Here is a 15969-nt window from a genome sequence, read left to right as displayed (position 1 = left end):
TGCTTAACAAATCTGGGCTGTTTACTGTAAAAAAAAAAAAAAAAAAAAAAAAATGGTGCAAATGTTCCATTAGTTATTTGTGTTGAGATGATTAATAAAAATTAGATGTGTTTCAAACAAAATACATATTTACAGTCAGGTTTTGTTTATCATGCCCCTTATTAATTTGAATATCCATTCAAACATGAATAATGCATCAGAGAGTTTGGCTTTTGATGGCGTTTAAGTTGAACTGAATGTGCCTTTCTGTTTAAAGAAAAGGGGCACGTAGGCAAATATCTATTGTGAAGCCATTAAAAAAAAGCCTAAAATCTTATCAAAACAGAAAAAAATATTCGCGTTAATCTTTGTAAAAATGTCTTTTGCGTTTTTCACCTGAGAGCAAGACAAACTTATTTGTACAGCACAGTTCAACAGGTAGGTGCTTTACATTGAACATAAAAACATTAGAGCAAGATGCACAGCAAAATAAAAATAAAAAGTAAAATAGTGTGCAGTAAAAGTTATTATTCAAAGTCCTTTAATTCAGTTAAAACAGTTAATGAGATACAGAATGGGAAATATTTGAAGGAATTGATTTAAAAGAAGCAAGAGTTGACAAAGACCCACAGCTATCTGGGAGTTCCACATAAATGAAGCATAAAAGCTGAAAGCAGCTTCGCCATGTTCATTAATAACTCTGGGGAAAGAAAACTAACCTCCATCTGACTACTTGAGATGTCTTGAAGGTTTACAAGGACCCAGACGATCTGAAATGTATATTTTGGCCCTAAATCACTTAAAGCTTTATAAACCACCAGCAGTCAAAATATACTCTTATGCAGACAAGAAGTCAGTGTAGAGACCTCCAGATTGAAGAGATATGATCCATTTCTCAGGTGTTAGTGAGCAGCAGCATTCTGAATCGTCTGCAGGGAGATCAGGACATTTTACCATAAAATTGTGAAAGAATAAATCGAAATTAGTCTTGTATAAGCTCTGTAAAGCACCTATGTGAACTACACTCATTGAGTGTACCTTCATGGACACACACTCGCCCAAGGTCAGACTGTTAAAAGCAAGGCAGAACACTACACACTGTCAAACAATTGTTATCTAATCTGCAGAATGACAGCTGTAAACCTGTCAAGGCTTTTGGTAAACTGTGCTCTGTGAATGTACCATTTCACCCCACTGACTTTAAGGATCTTTTTTGTTTTAGTTACTAATAATCCTGTTGTTGGACTCAATGAAGACTAAAATCACCATGAAAGTTCAAAATATATCAGTGCATGATTAGTGAAAGTGCAGTCATGCATACCTTTTGCTAGCAAAGTATAGTTGATCCAAAGATACTGATATCATTTATGCAACAAAAATAGTACTTTGATCTTGAAGCAGTCACATTTTGTACTCTTGTAACATATAATATTCATTGTGTATTTGAATTAAAGCAAGGTATAATAACTTTAATAAACTATATATAATTATTATTTTAAAACTAGGCATATATCTGAGGCATAATCAAACACATATTCATTGTACACCTTTTTTAGGGTATAGAATAAGTACATGTCTCCCATCACAAGAAAAAAATAAAGGGGATTTATTTATAATCAATTGCATGATTTAGCAAAGGCATACTTCCCAGAATTATGTAAATCAATATTTTATAGATTAATATTTTGAGAGAAAATATTCTAAAAGGCCTTTGTTTTGTCTCAGTTCCTCAAATAAAACATATTTCCTATTATTCCGACATTCGAGATGTACATTCAAACAGCATGGTTAGGCACACACAAGTGTGTCTCCTTCTAAACTGCAATCTATACGGTTGTCTCTTACAGTTGCATAGAGGAGATTCAAGAATAAATGGAAAGAGGGGAGTGGGTCGGTGCAACAACAGTAAAAAAACACAGAGGAGGTGGGTGAGTATAAAGAAGGCTGAGACTGTATATTGGATTGTCATATAGCACCACTCCAGCAGAAGGATGAAGAGGACAGAGAAGCCAAATAATGGAGATGAAGTCATCATCCACCAGCACTCCAATGAGCACACAAAGGAAGAGAAATAGAGGGTGGGAGGAAGGGAGGACGCTGAGATAGAGAAATGATACTGAGGAACGGCAGAAAACAGATTGATCGAAACTTGAATTTGGGAGGACAGAGACATTGAGTTTTCTTTTTATTCTTAGTGAAGACAGCGATAGATAGATAGATAGATAGATAGATAGATAGATAGATAGATAGATAGATAGATAGATAGATAGATAGATAGATAGATAGATAGATAGATAGATAGATAGATAGATAGATAGATAGATAGATAGATAGATAGATAGATAGATAGATAGATAGATAGATAGATAGATAGATAGAACACACACATTTCTGACTATTGTGCCTAATCACAGATCTCCATAATAGCCTCTCTGCTTAACAAACCTTAACTGATGTTTTAATTGCTCGTTGACACATAATTATGTGGACGTGTCTTTGTGCAGTGTGAGAAATTAAACAGGAGAATCCCTGACAAATGTGTGCAGACAAACAGACGATCTGATATCTTAATTGTGTTGAGTAGTGGCGAGACATGTTTCTCATCAGAGTATTATTAACAAAACCAGTGATTATATTAGTTGGATTTGCATGATTTGCACAGAAACACACTCATAAGTTTTATGAGTTAAAATTTAAAGAATAAAACTGAGTTCTGTTGATCATCCCTGCTGGTTTAGTGTATCAGTGTATTGTTATGTATATATATAAAGATATATATAAACTTGCTGATTTTCAGAAAAATAGCAAAGGTTTTAACATGATTCTATTTGATGATATATCAAATTCTGTTCTACGTTGTTCCCACATCTGAACACCAGCATTCAAGAATGTATCCATCATAGGTCAGATATATAACAAACTGAATCAAATTCCAGATGGAAAAACTGAAATCACTTTATAACAGAATTTTTTCAAAGGGTTTTCCTCACTGAACTGGACCACCATAAGTTTTGTGGTGTATCTGGATCCTTTCCTTTATGTTAACCACCTGATAGAACAATGTCAAGTGAGTAAGTCCAGCTTTCAAGATGTTGTCACGAGAACCAAACGTACCTGATGAGGATGAATGTTCCTTACAATCAGGTACTATTCAGTTGGACTTGTGGATGTGAGGGCAGCACATTTTGCTAATTGTGTTTTTGCCATTAAGTGATTTGGTCAGAAATGAACACGAACTTCCCATGTCTGTATTCAGAGAAACCAAAGACAAACCTTTAATGATACTTGTTTTGTTCAAAAAGCGATTCATACAAATGATTAGAGAATGAAAGACATTAAATCCAAGCTAAAACAAATACAGTTTGACATTTTTTGAGAAGGAAGGTCACATGGTTGAACCCATCCAGGTCAGAACCATTAATCTATAAGTCACCAAAGAAATGCAAATTGTCTTTTTTTGTTTGTTTGTTTTCTTGTGTTATTCATTTATTTTTTAGCTTTTTTGTTAAGCTCTGTTTTAGATATATGACTAGCTCATTAGTCAGCTGTAAAAATGTTTTTGTCACATTTTTATGTTATTTTTATTCTTTTTAAACAATCATCAGAAGCTTTCAGCAGCAATCACTTTTCATAATGGAAGCTTCCATTTGATTTCATTTCATTACCATTGTTTAAAGCGGTAGGTTTGTTGCTCTCTATTCCTACTCTTTAGTCTTAAGTTAACAGGCTGATTAACTGACGTCAAGCTTCTTTCAAATCCCAAAAAGTTTCTCTAAAATGAGTTATTTCCTTTTGGCAATGCAAAGTAAATGTGTCTGGATGATGTGAGTGAGTGTATTTGTCTAAACCACAGGGTAAATTCATATGATCGTTATTCCTCTTTTTGCAGAGCATTTTGAGTGGAAATAAGTTCTATCTATAAATTATTGTTTGTTAGGTTGAAACCAAGATATTTTTGTCATTAATGTGTAATCAGTGTGGATATTATTGGAATACTGGTAGTCTGTTTAAGTAATTTCACATTGAAAATGAAACGGTGCCCCTTAAATCGTTTAGATCAAGTTGCATTGAGATCTTCAGAGTGCTTCTTGTTTGCTGTTTGTTCTAAGAAATACTGCAACCTCGCACATATCTGAAACAGGTTCTGGGAAAAACCTCTGCTGAGAGTCGGTTTTGTGACTAAATGTGTGTTTAGCTGTATGTGCCCTTCATCCCATGTGCTTTCCCTCCTGCTGGGAGAGCTCGCACAGACACACAAGAGTGCACTGAAACACACGAGCGTGGGCTTTCTGACCAAAGCACACGCTTGTCAGTCACACACAGACACATACACACTCCCTGGAGGCCAGGCGGGTGGTCCGGCTGGGATAGAGATGGACACATGCTGGGATCATAGCAGCCGTGTGTGATTCAAATTTCTCCTCTCTTTCTTTCCGTCTTTCTTTCAATCTCTTGCTTCCGCCTTTCTCTTATCACTGACACCCCTCTCCCATCTCTCCCCACTCTGTTTACCCCCCTGTGTCTTTGGAAACCTGACTGTGTCAAATGTATTCTGCACACAAACTCATCAGTCAACTGTTCCTGAACCTATAGAGGCAATTAGATACTTGTGATTTAAATCTGGGGATTTTTGCCCTCTCTTGCTCTCTACCCCTCAAAGAATCTTGTGTTTCTTGTCTTGATCCCAAACTCCTCTCCTTCCTTCTGTCCTTTTTTATGTAGCTGGGTACCAAACTCCTCATTACTCTAATTTGGAGTGAACACTGCTCCCCTAATGGGCTCAGGGACCCGAAGAATATCAAGTACTGCTTAATTCTTTAACTCTATTCAGCCTTTAGATTCATGCAATCCCTCCACCAACTCCTCTGTCCCTTTTCCATCAATTCATATCCCATTTGTGTCCCTCCACAAACAGCTATTAGAAGATGGCTCCAACCTCCTTTTTTAAATGGAGTAGGGGGGACATGTGAGTTTTAAAAGCATATCAAAGCACCAAAATAAGAGTCCCTCTTCATGCCGGCTGTTGTTCCAGGCAGCCAACAAGTGTTTACATGTTGTTGCTGCTGCTCATGCTCTGCTGAATGTGTACTTATTTAACCCTATCGTTTGCTGGAATAGACAGATCTCCATGGTGACCGCAGCAGTGGAGGGCCCTTGAGGATGCATTAAGATTTTCTTGCAACGAGGAGATGCATCTTTGCTGTAAGCTGAGCTGTGCATCAGGCCTGTTTTAAGGGTCTAAATGAGGTTCATTGTGTCCGCCTGGAATTGTTGTCAGCCCACTGTGCAGCTAAGACTTAACTCAGAGCAATCTAAGTAAGATATAGAAATGTAAATGCAAAACTTTGAAATTAAGATGGACATCCTGGAGAGCTACTTTGAAAGCTGAGGTTGTATTCTTGGGACAATAATGGAAAAAAACATTAGGTTTGATTATTTCAATTTAAGTATTTTTTAAAAACCAAATCAGAGAACACAAAAATGCCTAATGTACATAATGATGAGCTACCAGAGAAAAAGAGGAAGAACTTTGGAAAACATGGTATTATATAGAAATGATAAAAGCACAAACACAAACCAAATTTGAATTTTTTTATGTACATTTTTTTTACATATATTTTTATGAAAAATAGCTGTTCAAACCATCAATGATTAAATGCATGTTTGTGAATGTTAGGAAGCAGAATTAGTCATTTTTCTCATTTAAACATTACATTTTGTACACAATTTGGGAAATTTTGATTTTTTTGTTTTGAATTAAAGTTAAAGCCTATTTTTGATTAAATGTTCATTGTTCTCTGGACAGTTGAAGTTAACTACACCCATAATCAGGCCTGTCAGCCTTTCAGTGTATACTGTAGCGCCATACTGGATTAGTCTTAATAACACACTTTCCTTCTCAAAAATAAGATTGACTTCTTTTATGTTTCAAAAAGTTAACCTCTTCCATATTTCCATGGCAGCACTCAGTTTTACCTGCTGAACAATGGCACCACATCACATAATGACAGGCTTTTTTTTTTGTGGTTTATGATAATGCAGCTGAGTTGGTGTTGTGTATGTGTTGAGGGGGAAACATTTATGAGCTCATTGTCAGTCATTTAACTTTAATCAAGGAAACAGTTTCGAGCCTGACTGACCAGAAAACAGAAGTACTGAAAGCTGCCACACATGAGGCCTGTCCACACATACAAACCACATTTGTAAAGCTCCACTGTGCTGAAACTATTAACAGAAACACATTAACATTTGTGTTTCAGCAGCAGAATCATGTGACACAAAGGATTAATGTGTTTTTGTCACCTTAGACTAGGCTGTGTATATTAATAGATGATGTATGTTCTCTCTCTCTTGCAAGCAATTTTGCAGCATACAGAACAAACCACGTGGCTACAGAAAAAATCTGTCATGAAGGTGCTGGTATCTTTAACTGCTTCTCGTCTTTTTATTTAGAGAGAGTTTGAGTCTCTTATGTGGAATGTGTCTCGGTATCGGGCATTGCTCGCTGAATTCATCTGTTGCAAAAGGTTTGTTGTAAAAGGTAGATACATTTCCTTCAATGGACGAACACACAGCTCTCCGGTGTCTCCACTGAAGTGTGGTACAACTTAAACTTCCTCTCTTTGCCCTCTTTTTTCTTCCCCACAAACCTTCATTCTGTCGGCATCCACTCTCATGTCAACAAACGCCACTCCCCTTTCTTTAGTTTCTTCACAACTTTGCATTAAGGCTTCTCAAATTGTTTCCCCTCGGCTCCTCATTCTCCCCTGCAGTCCCTCTTGGCTCGGCACGTTGGAATTCAGACTGGGAAGTATCTCAGTTTTCATCAGTAACAGATTAGTGCAAAAGCAAAAGGTTTGAAAATGAAAATGAGAACAGAAAGTGGATCAGAGTATTTATAGTCAGTAGTGACCTTTACTCAGCTGTGAGTAGACAGGAAAGGGTTAGACATGTAGCATCGAACCAACAAGTTGACCTATATGATGCCCCGTGATGCATGCTTTTTGGCTTTTTTGTTTTGGACTTGTGAACATTGAGAAGGAGGTCTCGCTCTGCTGACAATCGCTCACTGACCAACAAGCAGGAACCATCAAGCAAATATTTTTTACTTACATCCGCCTTGACGTCTGTTGTTTTAAAGGACACAGAAGCAGAAAATAGTAGGTTATGATTACCACTAATGTCAAAATTGAATTCATTATTCGGTAGACGCAAGAGAAAACTCAGAGGTGAGCTCAGTGAAATACAATTAGGCATTACTGGTGTCAGTAGAAAAACAAACATGGTTAGGAGGCAAGACATTTGCAAGAGTGTGATTATGCATTCTAATAGATGAGCATGAGTTAACAGCCAGCTGGACCATTTCTGATTGAGTCCGTTAATAAGACTTGATTATGACATCCAAGACTTATGCGCGTCTTATGTGTGTAAATGTGCATAAATTAATTACTGTTTTTGACTGTTTATAATGTATTCCTTGTTCAAACATTCCTGCTCTAGTCCACATGCAATTGTTGGTTTAGTTTTACACACGTCTTTAAATATCTGTGGATGTTAAAACCCAAACAGAAGCTTCACAACTCATTTCTAAACTCTTTTTACATCCATGGCAGCTTTCACAAATGTATATGAAAAAAAGAGAGAGACTTCAGACAAGATAATTCCTCTTGGTATATCAAACTGACTGCAACACAACTATAATGTCAATTTCTACTGAAAACTTGGTCCATGATCACAACTTGTTCATCACAACTTGCTCATAGTGATCACGGGCATGAACACAAGATGAATTCATCAAAAGAGAATTTCCAAAGTTAAAAGGAAATAAATTAGGTAGAAGTCAGAACTTTCAGTTAAGTTATTATTACATGTGCGTTACTGTAGATATCTTCACCTCTCTGTTACTGATAAGGCGTCCAAGTCTGTTTACCTTTCCAGCAACTGGCTTTAATGAAACTCTGAGAAAATATGTGAGAAACAACTTCATGGAAATACGAGAAAATAAATCAGAAAACGGTCTTTATTCATTTATTATTATTAAGGAACATCAGAAATGAATCAGTGAATACAGACAGACAAACAGACCTCAGTTAGCATGTGAGATGATAACGCTCAAAAGCATGTCATTTAAAAAAATAAAATACTTTTCAACCTAATTGAAATGCTGTGATGAGACTTTAAGAGAGCTGTGCATAAACAAAAGCCCTTAAAACCTCAGTGAGCTGAATCAACACTGTAAAAAAGAGGCTGCTAAAATTCCTCCAAAACAATTAGAGAGACAGGTAATAGCATACAGAAAGCCATGGCATCAAGTTAATGCTGCTAAATTTGTGTTAAATAATGGTTTAATGTGGCATGTGTTGTTGTTCATCTAAGGTTGTGACTGGATAACTTATTGATGTGTATTAAAATGAAAGGATGTACTTTCCTTTTCACAAGGCTATATTTACTTTTTGAGTGGGTTCTTTGGGGCGTTCTTTGTGAGGACCAGTTAGTGTTTGAGACATGGAGCGAGGCTGATTCACTTCTTAGATATATTCAAAGATTTGTTTTGACTTAAACATCCCTTTATTAAGCCCAAAACTGAAATTGTGGTGTTGCAGAATAAGTCTTTTTTTTTATTGCAGAATTAATTTTTCATTAATAATTGATAAAATAGGGATTATTTGACTGCAAGAAAGTTTGATTTGTTGCAGTGAGGAAGTGGTATAATTGTCCAGAGACTGCCATGAATGCACTGGTGTGTTGTGATTGTAGCCTGGCAACAGCTATGCTGATGACATCACACACTATGTCATCGGTGGCAGTGGGTGATATCTATGTAGCTACCAAAATGTTTTTGTTTAGTTTCAGGGGTAAGTCATGGTTTTAAGGATTTAGGTTAGAATAAGTCATAGGGGTGATGTAAGTGGATGTAGAGCCTTTTGAAATAATTATAATTATGATAATGATTTAAACAAGACATCTTAGGGTGTGTTTGTATTTTGGATTCACATTGATGGGACTTTTGTCGCTTCTACCATTGCTTCTGTCCAATTTTGAATAAAACATGTTGAGATATTCTCTCAGACACAAACCACCACATTAACTTGTTGTGTAAAGAAGCTCTTTGTTAAGTATTCAATATTTTCTCTCTTTGTTTCTGCCCGTCATATCCCCTTATTCCATCTGGTCCCAGCGGTTTCCTGACTGTGACCTTTCATTTCATATCCTGCCTCATGAATTAAAGTCATTTACTCTGCCAATAAACATTCACATAAATTAACATCCTAATAACAAATATGACTGCAAAGCCTTCACCTTAAAATCTGAGTGATAAAGAGAGAAAAAAAGGAGAAAAACAAGTTGACAAAAGCAATCTCCTGAGTGAATAAATCATAAGAGGAGTTGGGTGACAATCTACAAACCCTGAACAGCTGGCGACTGACTGATCAAAAAGCCATGCTGACCAGAGCAGAACATAGACTTGATACACTGCTGTCATCTGTTGTCTTTTCAAGGCTGTGTATTTTCCTGATATGAACTAAGGCCAAAGAACAGGGCTCCATGATGTTCAAGAGGTTTAAGGGCACAGGAAAAGCACTCAGCAGAGCTTGTCAAATTGCTCCCCTAATGGCAAGCTTGTCAGGCCGCCTCCTCTTTGTGGATAAAGAAAGGACAAGTGGGGGGAGCGAACAATTCTCTTTCTTGTCACAGCAAAATCATTCATTCATCTCTTTATATGGTACCTTTGCTTCTTTTCTTTTAAGCCCTGCATCTCAAGTACATCCTGCTCATATTCAAATGGTAGTAATGACTTGGAGATATGAGAGCAGGGGGTAGAGAAAGAAGGCAGCTGTATTGTGAGCCTGTCAATCGTTTGTCTGCACTCTTTCAGGGCTGCCTCATTAATGGGCTTTCCCATTAAGTCTAGTTAACCATCTTTCACCTGACTCATCAGGAAGAGGTCAAATACGGGATTAATTGTTTCTCTGTGATTGCAAGATGACAACCTCAAAAATCACTGATGTTTTCCATATCTTTTTATAAATTCACTGTAAGACAATTTGTAAAGTTGGTGGAATCAGCTAATCTTTCCTCACCAGCTTAAAAGAAATATCTATATTTCTATTCCTTAATATCAAGTTCAAATGTCAAGCTTTTAATCAAAGATCAACACAAAATCCTACAAACATGAATTCTTCCTGGACTTTTTAGGGCATTTATAGTTATCGTAGAGTCACTGTAAAGCCATTGACTTTAACCTTTTTTGTACATTTTCTGCAGCAACAGTTCCCTTACTCTGCATCATAACCTTAAAAGTATCCTTCCACGCAATAAAATTGACTCATAATAGTGCCGGGCAAAAGTGTAACAATAATGACTGCCTCTAAAGTGCAGACATCAAACTGTTGGTTTAATGAGTGTTCAAAGAAAAACTAGAGAGAAGGAAGCCAAATGCTACACCAGATAATAAAACAACGTCTATAAAGGCAAATTATTTGGGCATTTAAAATGACAAAGCTAGTGAACAGGAATAAGATGAAATAATTGCTATTACTCTGAAATTAAAAAAACAGTGAAGAGTAGTGAAGAGGCCACCCTCAGATGAACAGGTCATACAACTGATGACCATGTTAAATCCTGTGTTTGGATTAGAAATGTCAAAGGCACCTCAGGTATGTTTTATATGTGGAGTTAAAACATGTTTGATGTCCCCTAATAAGGAAAATGACAATCAATCCAATATGTCCTACTTGTAATGAAACTGTCAATGGGAGCTGTCTTCTGTGTTGCCTTTGTTCTGACTCTGGTTCAAAGTGGCTCCAGCTGACAGTTTTTCCACATTAAACGAAGTCTCACTTCAAACTAAAACATGTAAATGAGGAATAATCTGCTCCACTTCATTTAAGAGCATCAAACTTATTATGTGCAGGTCAGATAACTTTTACTAATGTGATTTGAACTAAATATCAGCCTGAGCTCACGTTCCTCTCATTTTTACGGCAGCAAGGAAGCATCTGCTTGATATGAATATTTTGTATCTCAGAGAAAGTATGACTCATTCAACAAAAGGCCAAAGTTTATCCAACAGTATGTCTCACTTGTATGTTTGCTATATGTGTGATTAATTTGCTGTCTTGGAGCACGTGGAATTTGGCACTCTGCAAAAGCGTACTGCATCTATTTGAGACACTTCATGCAGTTCCTCATCAATTTGCATCATATGGCTGCAGCAGATCGGAGTATTTCAAAGGTTCCATCTGGTCAGCAGTAAATTGGCAAAAATTGCTGGTTTCTTCCTATTTTTTCGGGGAAATCAAGTGTGTTGACAGTAATTTTCGATTTAAAAAAATCTTTACAAGGAATTCTGTATCCAAAAGTCTGCAGCCTCATGTCATTTCAGTTTGTTTGTTTGGGTTTTTTGAGATGTTGTGGATTTAGTTTTTTCTCTCACCACTTGCATTGAAAACACCTCAGGAAAGAAAAATAATTCAATTAACAATATGAACGGGGGAAAAAGTTTGGAAAAGTTAAAAAAAAAATCTTTTTTTGCAAACTAGTCCTTTAACATGCAGAACTCGCAGCTCCATACGTCTTGGTCGTATCCACAGCCGTCGCTGACTGACCGGAGAATAATCAGAGAAATAAAGCAGCTCCTGTTCTAAAGCATATGGGTGGAAAGAAGGAAAGTATTTTTCGAGCGAGGAGTACTAAAGTACAAATTTGAAGAATTTCTATTTTATGCTACGTTGTTGTTCCACTCAATTCCACCCATTCATCCACTTCCTGAACCCACTCAATCCAGTTCAGGGTTGCAGGGGGGCTGGAACCTTTTTCCGGCTGCCATGGGGTGAGAGGCAGGGTATGCAGTGAACAGCTCGCCAGTCTCCACTCAGTTCCTTCAGTAAAATATGTTTCACATGCTTTTCAATGTCAGAATTTTCAATTTAAAACTAAATATAAAATAAAGTCATGGATCAATAAGTAGATAAAGCAGTTACACCACTAACATGAACATGCTGCCTACACACTGAGGTCTAATGTGCACGCTTAAGTCAAGTATTTTTCCTGCCTCAGAAAATATGTCATCTCTTTCTGATGTGTTTGCAAAACTGCATCCAAACTGCACACATTCAGAATTTGTATCTGAATAATTACAATGAAATGCAATTATTATGTCTTATTTGCTGTTACATATACATTTTGACAGCTTCCTTTACTGAACTTTATGTTCTGTTACATACTACTAAAAGTATTATTTTATACTGTGCCCACAGTTCCTGTGTATTCAGAAACTTTTTATAAATGAAGCTAAAATTAAGGTATTGGCACAAATTCGATTTTCTGTTAACTCCTTTTCAAACTATAATAATTAAGCCCTGCCTCCATCCATCCGTCCATCTATCCAGCAAAACAAAGTGGAAAGGTACTTAATGATGTTTCCTAAGTCCAATTTCCTCTTAATTTTCAATTCCTTTAATGATTCACATACTCAAAGTAAAAGTAGCACACACACACTAACACACATATACACACAAAAGCACACATAAAGAGGCATGTTTTTGCCCTGTCGTGGAACCATTTGCTCATTTTGATGGAGGCCTAAAAGAGAAGTTGAGCTGTCTAAGTGGATTTTTCATTACTGAATGTAATAGGGCAAAGAAAATTACGGCTGCGAAAGCAAGAGGGGCATTAGGATTGCTCATGTACTTTTTCCATGGATATTTGTAATGACCACCGAGGTTCAGTGCAGATGAACATTAGAAAGATTATTACGGTGCTTTGTATTTCATGCAAGTGCTCGGTCCATCCTGTCTCAGTCCGGTCCACTTGTCTGCTTACAGGAATTGGGAAAGGTACATCCAAACTGACAGGCGAGTGAAAAAGCTTATTTTATCTCTGGCTGCTGCTCCAAACTGAGACAGAAGTGGGAAACTAACATAATATAGGAACTAATGTTGAAAATGGAGGGCTATTAGGGCAGGCAAGCGCTTTCTCATCCAGTCTCTGAAATATATCATTTCTATGCATGAAGAAGGCTCAAAAATTGTGATTTCCTTGTAAGGCTATGCTGTCCTGCTGTCCCCAGTAAACTCTCCCACTCACCATGCGCTTGCTTTACATTTATAAATTCCAGCAATGAATTTATGGGTTGCGCCTTGTTCCTTAATTATACATTTAGATATGTATATTTGTTCAAATATAATGAGATTCTACAGACCAAATATAAGAATTTGAATGAGTAAATGAATAAACAGATGACTGCAAAAAAAGCATTTTAATGTGGAAATATTGCCTCGGTATGTATCCTCCGTCAGAGGAGAAGAAGGAAGGCATCCATAACACACCTGTTTATTTTTCAGCTTTTTCTATCAGACATTTATTCAAGTAAGTGCATGTTTCATTTGACGGGGGCAAATTTGCTTATTCAAACACGGCATTACGAAAACTTGTATGACAAAAAAAAAGAAAAGAAATCCATCCATCCATCCATTTCCTATACCTGCTTAATCTGTCGGTGAAAAAAAATCAATTATTTACTTGAGTACTATCAATTTATTAATATTAAAAATGCTGTCCTCACATACACAACTAACTAGGAAGGTTTCATGGTGATATACTGTATGTTAGCTGTGCGTAGAAGTTTCCAATAGAAAAACTAAATCTGTGGAACATTACAATCCATGTCAGTAAAAGTGTCAAATTCATTTTTTCTCATGAGCCAGAAGCACAGACACACACACACACACACACACACACACATTTCCGACCTGCATTCTGAAGGTTTTCAGAAATAGTTTTGCTCTGCTCTGTTTTGTCAGGTTTTTCTTCATATATAACAGCCTTAAAGCACATTTTATATCCCCAAAAACACTGCAGACTGTCATAGTTTTTTCACTTCGTCATAGTCTGTTCACTGAGTTTTTCTAATTGACGAAGTGATAGAAAATAAAGAGAGAAATCTTACATTTTCCTGCAGCAAACCTTTGACTCTAGCACACAGACAAAATGAAACAGGGTTTCTGAATAGGACTTCTACTGGAAAAAGTATTTGCTTTAATATATATCTATATACATATATATCACTGGGGAGTTTTTATGCTGTATATGCTTTAACATGTATATTTTCAATCTAAAATCTCAATCTATTACTACTAATGTTGCCGGTCGAGTTCAGAAATAAAACTTCCGAGCAAACAAAGAAACAGCCACAGATTTCCTTGTGTGCTGAAGGTCTTTGATCACTGCCGGCACAGTTCATTTTAAATCGTGTACACACTTACTTTCACAGGAGGTCATACAGAGAGCAAGGTTGCTATCAACATCTGCATTGAGAGACATAATGAAACGTGTTGATGCTGGAGTGACCGTGCTCATTTCAGATATTTCACATTGTGGTCAAACTGCTCCTGTTTGATTTCAACCTATATGTTAGAGGATAAACAGGTTTGAATTGAGCTATTTCATTGGAGTTTCTTACAGTTCTCGGGTTATACTGAGAAATGATACAATGATACCAGTAACGTGATAACAAATTTGGGCCTTTGTGTTCACATCCTTGTTCCCTCTTTCCTCCACTGCAACCTGATGAAATTAAAAGAAACAACAAAGTAGGACCGTGTTTAGGCGATGTATTGCATTGTGTAATTTTGCTGTGCTTTCAACATCGAGCCATCTGAGATTCTGAGAAACTGTTCTGTACTGTACAAAGGGACGTCTGACTTCAGCGTCTCTACCACTGAGACAGAACTCTCTTGTTTAATATACTATATCCTGCAGTATTTATTCCACTTGTATCTCCCTATGAGTTGTTTCTTTCCCACCTTCTCGCCCACCCATCCACCGTACCCAGCTTCATTAGCACATAACAGGCTATCAACATGCATAGCAGGGTCCTGATTTAGATGTTCAACCTGATTAGCTGTTAATGAATTGAGAGCAGCTACCTGAATGGAAGTGCACACTGTGCCACAAGGCGATGCCATACATGTATAGACACAAAGACACACAAATGTAAACAGTAACACAGTATGTTCTAACGTACATTCCCATTAATTTAAGTAGACAGTTTTCACTCATCATCACATCCCAGCAGCCACGTAACTTTTTTATTTTGCGTTTGAACCTTTGAGATTTTTCAACTGAACAGCCTACAAAGCTAAAATATGGTTTACCACATGAATACTTTCAGTGACTGCCATGTGAGCATGTCCTAAAAGAGCATTTAGCAGAACTGTTACAAACCACATGAAGCACCAGGACAGAGGTCTGTTTCCTCAGGTTATTTGCGTAATCGTGAGGTATACAATGCCCATTTGACGAGGAAGAATAAAGGCAAGGTGTGGCAGATTGAGAAACAAGCTCACCGATGCTTCTTTAGTCGAAGAGCATGAATGACAATTATGAAACCTTCAAAGGAATTTTATTTCAATATACAGAAAATACAAACAAAGAATTAGATTCAAAGACAAAAGCATGAGTGAGGCTCTGTAATGAAGAGAAATAATCAAGCTCATGGCCTCTCCTTTATCTTCCTTTCCTCTGATTCTCCTCAGGGGAAGTTTATTAAAGACCCATGCTGCCCTTGGCTATTCAATCACTTTTCAGTCAGAAGTAATGGTTGTGCTGAATGAATGCAAAGGCTGGCAATTCATTACTGCAATCAGAATATGAAGGCCCCCATTTCCCGATGTCTCATCTCCACTCTTCCCTTCATGCAGTTTTCAATGTTGGACAGAATTTGTTTTATTCAACTCTGGGTTGTAGGAACTTATGTGCTCATAGCCAATAATGAATTTACATCAATACTTCAAATAGTAGCATTTTTGTTTCTTCAGTGTGTCTACAGAAAGTAAGGCGGTGGATTTAAAGCCTATAACAGCGCAATGAATAGATGAATGAAATCCTCTGATGACGAATGGCAGAATATCACATTCACATATAGCAGATGGGATGCATTGCAACACCGGTTTACTGATCATCAGACATCCAGTTCACACCTTCTGC

This window comes from Leuresthes tenuis, unplaced genomic scaffold (assembly GCF_036924035.1).
Source record: "Leuresthes tenuis unplaced genomic scaffold, fLeuTen1.0.hap1 SCAF_6, whole genome shotgun sequence".
In the NCBI taxonomy this organism is placed as follows: Eukaryota; Metazoa; Chordata; class Actinopteri; order Atheriniformes; family Atherinopsidae; genus Leuresthes; species Leuresthes tenuis.
The sequence above is the reverse complement of the archived record's forward strand: the minus strand, read 5'-3'. Positions refer to the sequence as shown.